Here is a 15,161-nt window from a genome sequence, read left to right on the forward strand (position 1 = left end):
TATTGGTATGTCACAGGAATCTTTGTTGCCTCAGGAACACCCACAACTGACAGATGATCTGAGGTCCAAATTACCAACCTAATTACCTGTGCACCGTCTCCTCCACAGAGATCACCCAGCCGGGAGGGACTGAAATGCACGTCTGTACTCTGGCAGCTCTGCTCCCAGTTTGGTACAAATTCCCCATGTCTTGGGGCTGGAGGTCTAGAGCTTAAGACTGCAAGCATCCCCCAGCCATCTACTTGCATTGATCCTTTTATGCCTTCCTGCATACCCACTTAAAGCTGCTTGGGATTCTTTGTATTCCTTATAGAGAAATAATTTTTAACTTTCTATCACTTCACATCCTCTTCAGATACTATACTTCAGATATTGATGGTAGAAAATGACATACAGCTTTTAGTTGGTTTTAACATTAGTATTGGCCATGAAAACTTTACCAAACTTTTATTTATGCTGTTCTTCCTTCTTCTAGTGAAATTAATGAGTAATGGGAAGATACTTGAAAATAAAACTTCCCAGAATAGAAAAGTAAAATATTTCAGTACAATGAAATATTACAATGAAAAACTTTTTAAATAAACATGAAGTATCATATTGAACCGGCAGGTGAAAATAATTTTTCATTTTTGAATTTTCAGAGTGGAAACATTGCTAAAATAAGTGTTCGGGAAATTCAAATTTAGCTAGTCAAAATCTTCTGTCAACATCTTTTTTTCTGAAGAAAATAAAAATTATAATCACTATTGCTAATTTTACTTGTAAATTTATTGCTGTTCTACTTGCCAGCTATGTAAGGAGCGCAAAGTCAGCCCGTATGCTTGTGTGCTACCAACAGCAATGAAGTTGCCACAACTACAATGGAATCCATCTCACCCTTCTGTATCTCTGTGGGTTTTAAATGCATACAGGAATTAAATCTAATTTTAATTAGTAAACAGCCTTTAAGTGAGACAGGCCTGTCTGCGATATGCCATTGCGAATGCAGTGGAATGTCTTCCTGGGGATCTGTGGGAGCTCTTGGGGAGGGGGGGCAGTGGGGAGCTCCCAAACCTTGGGCAGATCAAACAGATATTTTAGGAAGTTCCTGATGGCATGATACTTTTCTGTTTATGTATTTTTGAAAGGGGTTGATACCAGGTTTCAGAAAAAAGCTGGAATTAGCTATTTCATTTATTAATTTGGTAGTTCCTTGGCTCCATGTTGTACAATCATACTAAACCCTAAAGTTGTGTTATTTGATATATGGTCTTAAATATGTTTGTATGCATCAGTTAAAGTTGCAGTTTTGCTCCAGATTACAAAGAAGACACATGGAAGTTGGAGCCTCATGTTCTAAAATAGCAGAATAAAAATAACCTCGGTTATCTCAGTATATATATTTTTTCCTACAGTTTTCTACCCTTTTTGATTGTATTAAACCAATTTTCCCTGCTATAAATGGGCAGTGCTTCACTATGAGGAGTTAACAATGAGAAGAAAATTCCTCAGCTTTGAGGAATGATTTCATAATTTGGTGTCCTTTTTTAAAACTGAAACAGAACCTAAAAAAAATCTCCTATTTCAACAGTATATTTTTTCCCATAACATTTTAGGATATTTACACTTAATGTCATTACACATTGTAATTATGTAATTGCATATCTTAATTACACATTCTCATTATTTCATCATGCATGCTACAACAATTAAGTAATTAGATCTAATTCTATAAATTAGATCTAATTGTATAAATACATGACAATGGCATAAAAATGGCCTGAAAGAATGGGGAAGACTTTAATTAAAATGCAAGGAATGCTTTATACCACAAACCTGTGCAATCAGAGGAACATGCAGCACTGGGATGATCCTGTGCAGTGATTATTAGGACTGTTTGAGGACTCCTACGTTTCTTAAACTGAGAGTGCTGAGTGCTCACAGATTTCTTGGTAATCATCTTCAGACATCGGATTGTGAGTTTGTTTGCAACATTGGGTCCGATATTGAAATTCCACAGTGATTAAATTTTGGTGCACTGGCACATTTGTATTAAGTATGTATGTCATTGTTTACTGTCTTGGTCTTCTACATTATGTAGTCCTAGAAGATATAGGCGTTTATTTAATCTGTGTCTCACTTCCCTCAGACTTCAGTTTCCTGTTGGTGACAGGAATTATAGGCTATAGCTACCTCAGCAGTACATGGTCTTGAGCCCTGTTGTGACTGTTCAGAGTGCAGAACTAGTAGCTAGCCTGCTCCCTGGCAGAGTTTTAACTTGTACTAAATACCATATTCCCAGGTAATGTTTGGGTACACATCAGAGGACAGTGCAGGTCAGGGGCTAGTTCGAAAGACAGTATGAGTGAAGCTACCCTGTTCTGAGTGCATGAACAGAAGATTTTGTCATATGGACACAAACTGTTCAGTCCCACTCACCAGAGATAACCAGGAATGGATCCAACTTGCCCTGCTTAGTTTTTTAGTATAGCTATAGCCACAGCGTTCATCTCATGAGCTAGTCCCAGTCTTCTAGCTAAGAACATGCTTTAAGATCCAGTACTTTTGAGTTGGGTCCCATTTTGTGATGGAGACGGTTCATGGCCATCACATTATACTTCCACAAATGCAGCTTGTTAGTGAGGCCTCAATACTCTGGCCAGACTGTTGTTTTTTTGCCACACAGAGCCTGGTAAATGCGAATATAATCTGAAATTTACAACCTGTTGGACATTTTCTTTGTTTTATTGATCATTCTTGACAAAGAGTAAAGGCTTCTCTGCTACAACTACATGTCTGAGCTCTTGACAGAGAATGCCCTGCCTCACAGAAGTCTCTGGTTGTCCTATGTAGCAGTGGCTGTACCCTGGCTGTGGGCTTGGTCAAGAGAGGGAGGTGCATATGAGCAAGCAACAGATGTGCAAGCCACAAGATGACAGTAAGACTGAGCCATTTCAATTTTTTGGCCAATCTCCTCTTGTTTTCAGAAGACTCCTTCACTGAGTGAAACTGATTTTTCTCACAAAATAGGAAGCAATTTTTGCAGAAAAAATTATCTGGTTGAAAACCTCACACAGTTTGTCCAGAAAATATTTGTCCTGCTCTAATTAAATAACTTTATTTCCTAAAGTTAAATGATTTTTTTAAAATACTGATTGATGTATTATGACCGTACCGAGAATTCCCTTGTAAAGGCTTCTCAACCTTCAAGGATTTCTTTCAGAAGCCAGCCAACTAAAGGAGATGTAGCAATGGCTTTAGAAAAAAAAACCCAAAATGTTACCTAATTTTAATTGCATTTTTCATTGGAGAGTCACCAAAACAATCTGTTTAACGTCTCAAAGGAATATATACCTGCCCTTTGTAGCACAATGGAGAACATATCTTATCTGATAGAGTTTAAATTTATTTTGCTTCCTGTGTTTGCTACAGAATTTTTGAACTGTCTAAGAAATTAAGCGATCAGTTTTTTTCCCCCTACTAAATGCTTTCATTTTTCCTTATAGGTGTTCTCTAGGAAATCTGCAAATAAACTAGTCTTTCACTTTTTTACCTAACCATGTATCTTATATTGTTTAAAAAAACAAACGGAGATAAAATGCATTTATTTTTACTCTGTTGTAATCATACCTATTATAACATTTGCTACCAGTTTTCCTTTTGTGCACTTGAAAGAAAATGATCAGTTCTTATTTTGCTCCCTACTCTTCTGTCTGGAATGAAAACTATGCCAAATATATCTCTGCTGTAAGTCCATCAGAGATAATGGAGTTGCAAAGGTTTTGAATGTTACTCATTGTATGTAACCTGTAACCTCATTTTCAGCAGGATAGGAGTAGAGGTTCTCTGTGCCTTTATTTAGAGCTGCAGCTTTCATTAAATTTAATTACTTCTCCCTGTGGCTGTAAATAGAAGGTGTCTCTTATTAAATTTAATTCCTTTTTCTGGCAGCTTGCGTGATAAAGGTGTGGCTACTAAATGAGGGTGTCTTCTAATGGAAGGAGATTGAATCAAGGATATATAGGAGACTTCAATTTTATGCTGAAACAGATAAACCTTATTGAAATTAAAATTGCAGCTGTTATAAAATACACTAAAATTCCTTGATTAAAAGGAAGTTATATTCTAGATCTAAGGTGCAAAAGCAGGAAAGCCAAGTATAGGAAAATAAATTAGAAGTGCACCATGAGTGAAGTTGATTATTGTGATTAAGAATGTTAAATTAGGCCTGGTTTGGATGTCTGGTTTTCTGATAGGTACAAAGGTAAGGAAAAGATTAAAAAAAGGGTACATTTTTTCTCCTATAAACTTTCTTGATTAAATAACTTGAGGATAAATCTGTAAGTGCCTGTGGGCTTGTTCTCTTGAGCTGTTGCCATTGCATCATGCATTACAAAGAATGGAGTGAGTTTTCTATATTGACAGTGACCTTTTTTTTTTTTTTTGTTATCCTTCTTTTTGTCTTTCTTCTGCTATTGTCCTGTGTTTGAAATTGGCCCCTTCCCTAGCTGACGTAACTCTTACTTAAGATGGTATGAAGGTTTCAGTAAAGTTTTCATTAGTCTCTTGGGGGGGAAAAAAAAAAAGTAATACCCTTAGAGCTGTGCTGTACTCACCTTTGTCACTCATAATCCTGTTCATCCACTGCACAATTTTATAATTTTATTTTCTGCACGGCTACAAAAATACATATTTATGAAGTGCTCATCACCATGGTATCCAAGTGCACTTCAGTTTATTAAAAGGATTATATGACGTGAATGCTTGTAATAGCAGGGGATTGGACATGATGACGCAGGTTCCTTCTAGTCTCCTGATTCTATAAATTAAACTAATACCATAAAACATTTCCCTAAAAATAGTACCATTTGGAAGGTTACTATATAACATTTAAAACAGCACTAGTTCTGTTGCAGAGTACATCGTGGCATGTTCAAGGACTCTGCCTTCCAGCTTCCAGGTGGGCTCTCCTTAGCTGCAGTCAGGAGAGCTCAATCTAAAGCAGCAAAGCAAATGAAAGAAAGGCTGACCTTTATCCTCTGCAGACCCGCTTGACACTCAGAATCCCAGCTATCTTGTCCTGGCTCAGGTAGCTCCAGAGTGGGGGAAAATGAAGTCCTAAAGTATTTTTTCTGGACTATTTTGCCCATCATGTTGGGAGTCTAAAGCCTAGGCCTCTCCAAGGAGCCCCTGTGGGCAGTCCTTGTGCCTGGAAGCATGCATGCAGGGGCAGAGTCTTGTAAAAGAAGGGTGATGACTAGTGAAATTCATTTTAGGGACAAGTTTTTATTCAAAATAACTTGGACTACTTCTAAAGGGCACTGACAGAAAGAAGGGAGAGGGCAATCAGGAGCTATGGGAAAGAGCCAGTGGGCATGGTTATCTGGGCAGGAGAGTTGAATTTCATGGTCTGAGCTGGTCAGGAGGGGTCTGTCCCAGTTCCTGTTGGTTATTAGTCACATTAATGCAGCCTTACATCAGGGCTTTCTGGGTCCTGCTGGGACATTTATTAGCTGTGTGCCATGCTAATGTGGTTTGTATGGACACATCTGCCCAGCTCAGTGCACTGGCAGAAGAGTCTGTGTGTGAACCTGTCCCTGTAGGCAGGCTCCTGCAGAGGACAGGGTTGGTGTTGGTAGCCAAGAATAGATGTCCCAAATGAAGACAGTAGAAATTAGTATAACATTCCATTTTAACATATACAAATACAAGCAACTAATCAGTTGCTTTTCTCGGAGTGGAACACTGTATGTTTATATGCTAAAATAAAAAATGACTATGACTAGCTTTGTGTGTGGTATGCATTGTTCCACACGTGGCTTTGTTGAATGCCTCTGAAATGACTCTCACAAGGAAGGTTGATAGGCTATAGATATCTACAAATTAATCTTTCTGATTTTTTTTGCATTTTCCAGTGTTTGAGATGAAAAATGTTCATGTGTTTTCAAAGGTCAAAGGTTATGTTGTTAGCAAGTCATTCTGGATTAGTATTGTAAAATTAACTTTTCTGTTTTCCAGTGCGTTCATTCATATTCATGGGCCAGGCACATAAGAGGTTTTAATTTGTAAGGGGTTTTGTTTACCAAGTAGCCAGTGACAGCAGAACTGTAGTTCTGTTGATCCAAATGGACTGTTATTACATCAAACTTAAGATAGTAAATGTTTATAACCATTCTAAGATGAAGACTCTCTGTGTGTTGGATACAAGGCTTATGCTATTATATTCTTCACACGCTTTTAAAAAACACTGATAAATGGAGAGTCAAACAAAAATATATCAAGTAATGTAATTTTAATAATTATTGTTTTCACGGTTAGTTAAAAGTTGCTGCCTCATTTCCAGCCTTGTGAAATTTAGGTTCATAACATGAAGCAGTAGGAACAGATTCTTGTTGTGACATTTTTGCCGAACAGCTCTACACGTGTCACTTGTATCTCCTTGTATGGTACATCAGTGCAGGGAGTGTGCTGCATAGAGTATAGCAAATGCAAACACCTCTTTTTCTGAGACTTCAGCTTTGTTCGTTTTCAAACAAAGCTCTGGTGGAACCAGCAGGAGATGCTAAAACCAAAGAAAATGTAAGTAGACCCAGTCTCTGGCCGTATTTCTTTAATGGTGTAAAAATTTTTAAAACAACGTAAAAAATAAAGCCTTGAAGGGCTTGTGTATATTAGGAACATGATTTCAGCTTAGCTACTGTGCCCAAGTTAGCGTTAGATATAGCTGGCTTAGATATGGCATGTAATGAAGCTGCCTTGGCATGTGTTTGCTAAGCACACAATCTTCAATCTGCTGAAATTGATAGTGCAGCTATTTCATTCGTGATCCAACCAGTTAGTCAAGAACACCATTTCTAGCCAAGTATGCTTTTATGGAAGACTGTTACCTCCACAGGCTCATGCATTGACTTTTAAATACTGCGATCAGGATTCAGACCAAGATTCTCCTACCAAGGCAAAAGAATTGGCTTGCTGTATTCCCACTAGAACCTGTGAGGAGAGGAGTTTTGTCTATCAGAACATTTTTCAGTTATGTATTTGTTGTGGTTTAACCCCAGCTGGCAACTAAGCCTCACCCAGCTGCTTGCTTACTTCCCCCGGAAGTTTAATAGGTAAAGCAAAAGCCACACACACAAGCAAAGCAAAACAAGGAATTCATTCACTGCTTTCCATAGTAAGACAGGTGTTCAGCCATCTCCAGGAAAGCAGGGCTCCATCACATGTAACGGTGACTTGGGAAGACAAACATCATCACTCTAAACTTCCCCCCATTCCTACTTCTTCTCCCAGCTTTATATGCTGATCATGACATCATATGGTCTGGGACATCCTTTTGGTCAGTTGGGGTCAGCTGTCCTGGCTGTGCCCCCTCCCAACTCCTTGTGCACCCCCAGCCCACTCGATGGTGGGGTGGTGTGAGAAGCAGAAAAGGCCTCAGTGCTGTGTAAGCACTGATCAGCAGTCGTGAAAACATCTCTGTATGTTATCAACACTGTTTCCAGCACAAATCTAAAACATAGCCCCATAACATGGAAAAAATTAACTCTATCCCAGCCAAAACCAGCACAGTATTTCTGTAAGACATTGGAAGTTTAAAGACATTTTTAAATGGGCAAAGTTACATGTAACCATTAATCACTTAAAGTGGTCTTGCTGTAAACAAAAACACAGCCCTAAATATTTATTGAGCCGTTGGTGTGGGCAGTAATTTTTTTGCCTGTTAGTTTGTTAGACCATTGTGGATATGGTATGATCACTAGTTTACTAACAGATGGACATCCTTTTAAAGCCAAGCTGTTACATATTTTTACCATTTTAGTTTGGATGGAAACCAGCTTTTTTACCTTATGTTGTGCTTTTTATTTCTTATGTCAGAGAACGAAATCATTTCCAAAATGTGCCTCTAAAAATAAAGAACTTTTCTGTAATCCATGTGCACTTCTTCACCAGAACAATACTTGCCCTGGATATTCCCCTGCTAGAAGAGTATCTGTGTCTGACCTCAGGGCCTCACTTCTTGCCCCATCTCTACCTAAATCAGTGGAATGCTGTTCAGTTGATGGAAATCCAGGTACAACAGACTTAGGAGATGTCATGGCAGATGCCAGGCCTAGGGATATTTTGTCAATCTATTGTCTTTGTTCAAGTATTCCCCCATTTGTTGGGGGGAATTTGTTTTGCCATCTGTCACGCTTTGCCTGGTAACTCCCTTTGTTCTTGTTGACTATGTGGTGGGCCCTGCTGCTTATATTTGAATCATAGCTCCTGGACCAAAATCTGAGCTGTCCTGGTTTTGGCCAGGATAGAGTTAACTTTCCTTGGGCTGAGAGGGAGCACAGTGAGAGAGCCGCTGGGCCAGATGAGCCGCTGGAGTATTCCATATCACATGACGTCATGCTCAGTATATAAAGGAGCCCGTGTTTCTCTGTGTTGCCCAAATATATACTGAGCATGACATCACGTGATATGGAATACTCCAGTGACCAATCCGGCCTGGCCCTTTAGCTGTCCTCCCTCTCAGCCCAAGGAAAGTTACTCTATCCTGGCCAAAACCAGGACATGAGCCAACATCCAACACCACTGTTATTCACTCCTGTAAATGTAACTTTAAAATTTCTGTAACATAGCATGTACTCTAGACATAGATGACAGTACATATATTGATGGATGTTTTCACTAGTTTCTTAGTCAAAGAACTGCACCTCTAAGTATGATAGAATACACTACCCAGCATATTTTAAAATGAAGAACATTGTGGATTTATATGCAACTTCTTTATTGATTCAAAGGGCTGATGCCAAAGACCCCTTATTGCATAACCTTTCTCTGAAAATTTTGAACAGAAGAATATCAGCAGAGGCATAGGTAACTGATAAAGAATGGATTTAGACCTTCTTTTCATTTTGTTAGTCCAAAAAGCAAAATCTACAGTTTTTACTCAAAAGGAAGATTGGAAAGGAAAGTAGTGTGGTTAAAGAAACTTAAAATAATTTTAATTTTGTGATCCTTATGAAGGGGAAAAAACCCATGAAAACAAAAACCAGTATGATATAATTAAATTGAGAGAATTAGGTGAGATCTTGGAGGCAAACCTTATATAAAAATGTCAGAAAAAGCTTTTAACTTCTCAGAAGTATGGTACTAGTTGCAGAAGAGGAAGTAAGAAGAGTGGAAAGAGACTGACTTGGCAAAATCATGAACTTGTTACTGACATCAAAAGATAAAAGTATGTGAAAAGTATAAACTAAATCAAATTATTAAGGATGTGTATAAGGAAATTATAAAAGAATATAAAAAAAATGTATGGGAGAACTAGCAGGAGACATCAAGAGTAAAGGAAATAGTTATGTAACTATATTATCAGCAAAATGAATTTTGAGGAAAATCTGTTCCTTTTCACTGCTGATCGATGGTGTTGAGAAATAGCAGTGTTTAATGGTTGCTTTTTTAATCGGTGCTCACAAAAAGAAATGAAAAGATTGGTTATGAGAAGCTGCTTAGTACAATTATAACTACGAAGAGTTGAAAGAACTCAGCCAAGAACACAGTACAGGGTGGATAGATGAAGTAGATATTTTCTTGTCAACTCCTTGACAAGCTTTGTCATAAGTTAGTTACAAAAAGATTAATGGTTCTTACTGGTTATTTGGTGAAGTATACCTGCCAGAAAACTGAAGAGTTCCACCATGTTATCTTTTGAAAAGGAGAGTCAAGGAACCATAGATCAGCCAACAAAACTTCAGTTTCTAGAAAAAAACTTTGGAACAAATAACCAAGCAAGCTTTTGTAAGCACTAGGGAGAAATGAAAATGAATAACAATCTACCCTTTGAATTGAACCAACCTAGTTTAGTTTCCTTTTGTAGCAGAATAACAGACCTTGTGGACTGTTACTCCTAAGATTGTCACCTGGCATTGAATAGGGATTTTGTGCAACAAGACAAGTTGAAAAGTTAAGCTAATAACACTAGTCATGACTGTAAACCTGCCCCCATTCCCAACCGTTGAAAATGTCTGTCTTCATTACAGTGTCACTTTTCATGGTGTCTCATTGGTGTGAGTTCTCTTCCAAGGTTACAGAAAATGGAGTTTTAAAACCAAATTCATGTTTTAGTAGACATTCTAGCCAACCACCAGGTGAGGGCTGTAAATTAAAGAACTTTTCAAAAACATTTAACAAAAATTGCAAGAGAATATAAAATAATTTAAAATCCTTTCCTCCTGCAAAGCACAATGCAGACATTCTGAGAGATCTTTAAAATTCTTGCTTGAAACTTAAATGTGGAATAATGTAAACAAAGAGACTTAAATTATTTATGTTTTCTCCACTTGAGCAGTTTAATTGAGTAACTGAATGGGAGCAGCAAAGAACAGCTGCCCCCAAGGAATGGGGCGCAGGAACCGATTACGGGGATAACTCAGCCAACCAGGACCCAGACCCACGCAAGCAAGGCCAGCAGAGCAGACCCAGCGACCATGGCCACATTTGACCAAGAGCCCAGATCAGCAGACAGGTTCATAGTGATGAGGCAGGTCAAATTGGGGGATCAGACTACAGGCCTGGATCAGGCCTGGTGAGGATTACTAGGGTCAGATGCCGCCCCCTGATCACTAAGGCCATTAAGGATTATTAGTGCCCTCAGGGCACTTCAGCCAAACCTTCCTGTTCCTGGATCATGCGCGGGCTTTAGGTAAGGAAAGGTGTGCAAATGCCACTGACAGAAATGTCTTTTGTCTATGTGTACTTATATATAAAACTTCAAGCCATTTTCTAACCAGGTTTAAGATTTCTTTTTCTTTCTCACCTTATCTGTCATGCTATTATAATTTTTTTCTGCTGTGATTAGATTTATAGACAACAGTGACTGGTGAAACTGAAAATACTCAAGAATTCAGACTTAATTTTCATAATTTTCCAAGGCTCAGCAGTTTGTCTGAAGCTGTTATGGATGGTTTACTACTACTTTCCATCTACCGTAGTTGGCTCATCTGTATTTGGTATCCTTTAAATTGACTTTGCACTGGCATAAACCAGAAGTGTTTACAGCTTCAGTGCTGATGGAGCAGGAAGGATTAAGCTCCTCTACTAAATATATGACTACTGTAACCATGCAACTGACATTTGGGATAACAGAAAGCAATATCTTTTGAGCCTGCAAATCTTATCAAACAGCTGGGACACCTGCTCCCAGGCACAAAGATTCTCTTTATTTAGCACTTCCAGTTTTCCTCTGCACAAAAATTCTCTCAAAAGGTATGTACACAGAGTGTCAAAACAATACAAACCATAGCAAGGTCTTACTGGATTAAAAGTGAAAAATCCAGGCCAAAGTTTCTGATCTAATTTTTCAAATGGAGTGTAATACATATTGGCAAATGAGAAAGTTCAATTCACATTAGAAATGTGAGTTGTTTTTGTAAATGAATTCATCCTTCCTTAGGGCTACTAAAGGGGGCAAAGAACTTTAAAATGGAGGGAATAAACTAATTACTTAAAGAAGTCTTTCTTATACTAAGCTGTATATGTTTTGTCATTTGAAACAGGTGCTTCCATTGCTGTGGGAATCTCCACTGCTGGATGATGTTAGGAAAGTACCCTCAAGGCATCTTGCTGGTCAGCAAAACAAATGGTGAGTTTTGCCTGTACATCCTGAAAACTTTTCCCTCATTGCCAACTAATTGTTCTTCCACACAGAAGTCCTTTCATAACCTCTACATAGAATTTAGCCCTTGGAAGTCCTGTTGCAGGCAAATAGAGTTAAACAGATCAGTTTGCAAGTCACTAATTTTCTAGGCTAATGGTTGCAGTCTCCCAGGGAAAAAACATATGATTTAGAAACATTTTGAGAAACTGTTCCTTTTTTTTCCTTTTCAATCAGAAAAAATGTGCCACAAGTCAGCCTTACAAGCATCTGTGTTTCACACTTTTAATACCAGTTCTGTCTTACATCAGTATTTAGTGGCTAAACTAATAGATTTATCAAGTTTCACGGCTAAAAAGACTTAAAAGCCTTCACTGACCATCACAGGCAGTGTAGCCTCTTAAGCAGATTGAGTTCTACTCAGTATCACAGTATCCTGGAAAATGCATTATTTATAATTATTGCTTTGAGTTCTAGTTTACTACAGTATTCTGCGTACACTTGTTTGGTTTCTGACTCCTTAAAAGTACAAAAATATATTTTATGGAAGATATATATATACAATAAATAGTCTGCAGGACTTTACACATGCATACTTACGAATTTGTTAGAAACTTTTCAATGAAACATTTTTTCAGCAATTTGCAGTCTAAAATTGATATTCAGAATTACCTTGACTTAGATGAACTATATGTATTTGAGGAAAAATGCTGCTTAATCAGAACAAGTGCCAAGTACTATTTATAGGAAAGGTTTATCAGATGGACAAATACAGGCTAGGAAAAGTGGTAAGGACTCTAGAGAAGGTTAGGGATTCACAAGATTGAACTCAAGTCAATTGCTGTTGCAAACAGCCCCCCACCCCATACTACTAGGTATAAAGAGAAGCATAGTTGAACACCCCTTCCAAGTGAAATTCAATGTGCTTGTAATGTTGTCCTTAGTGTCTGACCTTACAATTGAGAAGATACCTTAAGCACCTTTTTTTCACAGTCTCTAGAGGTATTTGAATCTCTTTGTGGTGTTTCATAAATGTATTTTTGAGGATAGGATATGAAGAAACACATGAGGAACAGAACAGGGGTTTCAGTAGTTTTTGATCACATTTTTACTTTCTTGAAGAAAACATACAGGTGTTGATATTGCTTTAGAAAAAAAGCAATGAACTTCCTTGTTCTAGTTCATCCTTTCACTGGAAGTTGTGGGAAGTGTATTTGTTAGAATATCAGTGTTTCCTCCACTTCACCGGGTTCTTACTGCAGACAGCTTGCTCACCTATGGTTTTAGTGACTGAAAACAAGTGAAGAACAACAGCAGACTCTGCCCTTGTGTTACTCTCCAAACTCTTTATCAGGTATTACTTTGATCAGTTTCCCTAAGGCCACAACAAACATAGCCAGGTAACATGGTTGTGTGTGTGACCACATCCTTTAGAGATGTTTTTGGTGGTTATGCTAAATATTTTTCAGTGGTAGAGTGCTTAAGTAAACCATCCTCTTCTGTTAGTTCTTATCTTCTACTCTTGAATAGTGTGCAACATGGAAAAAAAAATTATACAGGCAAAGGCAAGTCACTGAATAAAACTACATTTTGACATAAGCATATTCAGAGATCATAATCTTACTGAGAATTCATGAATTGTACAGACAGGTTCTCTAAATAATCAGTTATCTGTTAATTAGGAAGAATTAGAGTCTTTGAACTGTGGACAGATGCATGCAATTAGAAACAAGACCACATTATTTTCAATAAAGGAATGCAAATCAAGAGCAAAGGAACAGGTGCATAAATGTCACGGACCATTAAAACTTATCACAGGTGCATTATGAAACACGTGGAGAAGCAGGTCAAGTTCATTCACCAAAGACTGCAATCAGTTTGTTATATAGTATGGAATATGGCAATGCTTTTGAAAAATAGCATTGTCTCAAGTAATACTTTTACTGCTGGATGTGCATGAATTTTTCTCCTTAATAACACTAATATTTCAATTTGTTGAGCATTTTTTACTCAGACTGTATTCTAGATTAACATGTACTATCTATGTAGCTTGAGACCATGAGATATCTAACCTTACTTATCTTTAGAGATTTATCTCTGAACCTAGTCATAGCTTCCTATGTGGTAACTGACTTTTAGATATAATTTTTCCAGCTATTTTGGGTGTTAGTGGATGGTTTCCCAGCAGCTCAGTTTGGTTCACAGGGTAGGCTGGGAAATTTCAGCCCCTTGTTTGGCAGTGACTGAGAAGAAAGAGAAAAAGATGCACATCTCCTCTATGGCCTGTTAAATGAGAGCCAGCAGATACAGCAGAAGTTTTATTAGTTGTAGTAACAAACACATGTTCTTGCTGCTCTTTGAGTATCCATATAGAAATAAGGTGTTACAGTAGAAGCACTTGGTAAAATGCAATTTATAGTTTTACTTAAATGTGACTCTAGGAATCCTAGCCATTAGTATTTTGAGTGCTTTTTCTGCAAAATAGCTTGGCCTGATTCCTTCTTGCTCCATATTGGCATAATTCCACAGGCAACAAAGAGCTGGTTTAACATTAGCAGCAATGAAGATCAGCTGGAGACTTGCAGCAGTACAACACAAGTCTGGAGAGGAAATACCCAGTGTAAATATCCTTAATATAATTAGACATGCTGCATTTTTTTTAAACTATTGCTGGCTCACTAAAAGTTTATTTGTGTATTCACAATTATTTCATAGTGACTATCATTACTGTATTTTTTGACATAAAGGATATACTGATGATTGATATAAGCAGCCAATGAGTATGAACATGCTCTGGAATACCTGCATCTCCTCTAGATGCCTATTTTTTTAAATATACACTTGCAGAAAGAGGAAAGAGTTGCTTTCAAGAAAAAAAGAACAAATGATCAAGAAAATCAAGCTGAAGAATAACAAATTTTGTGGGTTTCTAAACCTGCAATTTTGAAATGCAATCTTGCTTGAGGAGCAATACAGTAAGTGTGGTGGAAGTTCTTTCTGTATTAATTGCCACATGATGTTAACAGTATCTTAGTTTGGTTTTTTACATGCTGTCTAGCCATAGTGATTTTGTAGCCCTAAAGTTAAGAAGCGAACATGTAAATATATTCTGTTCCACTCAAAAGAAAATTATTTTTATTTTCACTACTTGGCTATTGGCCCAAGTTCCTTCCGTGAGATCGTCGGCACCGTGGCTATGGTGGTTCACTCGTGAGATCTCTTGGTCTAAATCAACCAAGTTTTCTCAGAGAAACTCAAGTGTGCTTCTGGGAATTGTCCATTTCAGGGACCACTTCCACTAGGCAGCATGGAAAAGCCTGAACTGGGCTTGGGTCCCTACACAGCCCCATGGCCCTATCTTCGTGAACTTTGTGCTCCGAAACACCCCCCCGCCCCCCCCCCCCTTTATTGCCAGCCTTAGGTTAGGCAGCTTGTGCCTTCAGCATGGCATTACAAAAACCTTTCCCTGGTACATGTTGGCACTGACTTAGGTAGGAATTTCAGACCATTGAGAAAGTACCTGAGAGGTGGTGAAACAAGA

General features: G+C 38.0%; 1 long non-coding RNA gene across 1 annotated transcript in view; it reads left to right on the forward strand.

The window, feature by feature from the left end:
- The first annotated feature begins 11,550 nt into the window (after nucleotides 1-11,550).
- Nucleotides 11,551-15,161, forward strand: part of LOC141921872 (uncharacterized) — a 31,324-nt gene continuing 27,713 nt past the window's right edge. The window contains exon 1 of the long non-coding RNA XR_012622809.1: nucleotides 11,551-11,608. This is a non-coding gene — a long non-coding RNA (uncharacterized LOC141921872). The remainder of the gene's footprint in view (nucleotides 11,609-15,161) is intronic.

Source organism: Strix aluco, chromosome 3 (assembly GCF_031877795.1).
Source record: "Strix aluco isolate bStrAlu1 chromosome 3, bStrAlu1.hap1, whole genome shotgun sequence".
NCBI lineage: Eukaryota > Metazoa > Chordata > Aves > Strigiformes > Strigidae > Strix > Strix aluco.